The sequence below is a fragment of the Nipponia nippon genome, unplaced genomic scaffold (assembly GCF_047370975.1).
Source record: "Nipponia nippon isolate SJK-2023a ecotype South Korea unplaced genomic scaffold, ASM4737097v1 scaffold_3, whole genome shotgun sequence".
Lineage (NCBI taxonomy): Eukaryota > Metazoa > Chordata > Aves > Pelecaniformes > Threskiornithidae > Nipponia > Nipponia nippon.
The window spans coordinates 29,758,881-29,761,567 of NW_028262347.1; the positions used below are offsets into that span (position 1 = coordinate 29,758,881).

The 2,687-nt window shown below is 35.8% G+C and overlaps 1 long non-coding RNA gene across 1 annotated transcript; it reads right to left on the minus strand.

Annotated features, from left to right (window-relative positions):
* Positions 1-256: 256 nt before the first annotated feature.
* Positions 257-1,903, minus strand: LOC148054537 (uncharacterized). The gene is made up of 2 exons (XR_015706287.1): positions 1,648-1,903; positions 257-1,501 (listed from the first exon to the last, which is right to left on the minus strand). It is a non-coding gene; the product is annotated as an uncharacterized LOC148054537 (long non-coding RNA).
* Between the last annotated feature and the right edge of the window lie 784 nt (positions 1,904-2,687).

The following is a 2,687-nucleotide window of genomic DNA, read 5'->3' on the forward strand; positions in this document are numbered from 1 at the left end:
GCTTTGTAAGCAATCATATATATACATATGACTATGTAAACCGAAAGCATAGATATAAGCTTAAGCAATTATGCATAGGTGACATTATCTGAAAAATGAAAATTTCTTAAATGGATTACACCCAACTAATGGATAAACTCCTAATTAGGCATGTTGTAATTAACTAATCATTTAAGTAGGTTAATTAATATGTGGCTGTGCATTTAAGAACCAAATTTGAACTAAAAAACGTATTAAAGCTAATTTTGCAATCCTATTTCAGTTGAAATATTTATTCATCTGAACACTTATTCAAACAGAAGCAAGTATCCACTTAACTGCTAAAGATACATAAATGTACAGTGATTTTTAGATCAATACAATGCATCAGAATTAATAGTGCCAAGTGAGTACTAACCAATGTATAAAATTAAATGATTAGAAGAATTACTCACTTAGTATTTCCAACAGTATAGGAGGTGACAAGTAGCATTTCAAAGACATTCACAACTGACAAAGGAAAAATGTATTAATGCTTCCTACTCAACAGAATAAAAAAGTAAATATATGGGTGTACATATTTGAATATATAGTTATAAATATACATACATGTATATTAATTTGAATCTAATAGAGCAGTAGTATACAGTAATACGATTAATACAAGACAATTTAAAAATAATTTTATTGGGCAATCAGTGCTAATGGATTTACTCTTATACTAAATAATCTATGCACTGCCATTGACTAGTAGCATTATTAAAAACAGTACTCATAATTTCAAAGCTAATACACTTAGGTAATAATCATTGGGAATCACTGGCTTACATAAGTTCTTTTGCTGTCTTTAAACACATACAAATGTTCAAAACTGAGCAATATATATTAATATATTGTATCTTGACGGAGTCCCAAACAGAGCTGCCTGCAAAGTTACTGCACTTCAAGTACTTTCTAGTACTTACAGATGTGTCTGAATGCTTCACTTTGCTGCTGCTTTTGAGAAGAGAAGAAAAGGGAATTAGGGAAAGCCTGTTGAATATTTAGGAAAATATTCTGCTGCATAACAGAAGTAGCAGGAGATCCATAAAACCAGTCCACAGAAATGCTCTGTGGTTTATCAGTCTGTAACAGAGGTGAAAACTTCCCCATGATCAAGTCACTGTTTACATGCCACTTTTGGTATTCATGCACAAACTGCAGTCTGTCAGCATACAGCGTTTTCCACAGAGGATCCATAAGATAATGGGTTTGGTAAAGCCAATTTGGTGCTAGGTAGGAAGGATAGTGTTCCCGTGGCATGAAATAGTTCACAGCAAGACAATGTTCGAGCTCCTTTTGACGCCCTCGCTTTCGTGAACTTCGATGTTGCCTGAAGTCCCCGTGAACAAAGTCATTTAAATTTGATGGGTGGATACTCCAGTAGTTTCCTTTGCCGTCCTCACATCTTCCCACCTTGATGAAACAATCATTTAGTGAAAGGTTGTGCCTTACGCTGTTTCTCCAGCCTCGACCTTTGTTCCTGTAGAAAGGAAAATTATCTTCAATATATTTGTAGATAGCAGCTAAATTCAGTTTATTTGTAGGGGAAGAAAGAATTGCCTTTGCAATTAAGGCTATGTAAGATAGGGGTGGTTTTTCCAGAAATCTTGCTTCATCCACACTCACAGAAAGACCATTTTTGGCATCTATGTGAGAGCTGGGAATTTGGGGTGGAATCCTGTGCATGAGTTTTCCTTCTTCTCCTCCTCCTACTGTATGGATGTCTGGATTTCCTTCATTGTTTTCAGAAAAGTCTTCACTCATTATAGCAGCATAAAGTCTAGCATTTATTTTAAGCGTCCTGATATTTTACTGCAAGTAGTCGGTTGAATAATTGGTCCGCTGAATATAACCAGCAGGAGAAATTAAAGTTGGACTTTAAATGTGCTTTCTCACGTACCCAGATTCCTATTTTATACTCTGTTAAGTCAACATCCTTAACAATGAAAACTGAACTGCCTATGTTTACAAAAGTCAAGGTGCAAGTCCTAGCTGAATGAAAAAAAAATACAAAATAATTATGCTATGTTAAGTATGAAGATAAACAGACCATGACGTTAGCCTCTCACTTCATTATAATCTGAGAAAACACCCTTCAGTGTTCCCCATTGAAACATAATGATTAATGAAAAATTGATGGTGGCTAGATAGAGTTGTGAAAGGATTAGACCCTCCAGTGATATGCAGAACAAATTGAAACCAACATGTTGGTTCCTGTGTTCTACACTTAGTCAAACATGTTGTATTTAGTACAATAAACATTTGTTTTACACGCTAAAAGAAAGTACTGTGTGAAATGAAACTTGCCATCAAATTTTGTATCTGCAGGGTACCTATTCTTGGTGAAATTGAATTAAAGCACAGAACCCCCACAAATTGCTCCTCGTTTTTCTTAAGTCTCTGATCCCAATTGTGTGACTAGTTTTCATGCTGAGTATGCATGTGACCGGTCCTGCTGACCCAGAAAACCACTTGAGGGAGCAAGTACCCACTCGGAGGAAGCGAGTGTTGTGCTCTGTGACCCTCAAAGCATGACCTGTTGCTTGAAATTTGGCATTGCCCTCAGCCTCCTGAGGTCTGACACTGTTTAGGACAAGATACTCATCTGATTAGTCAAGGAAGGTAATTAAATATGTTCAAATATGTTCTAAAGCAAAACAAAACAA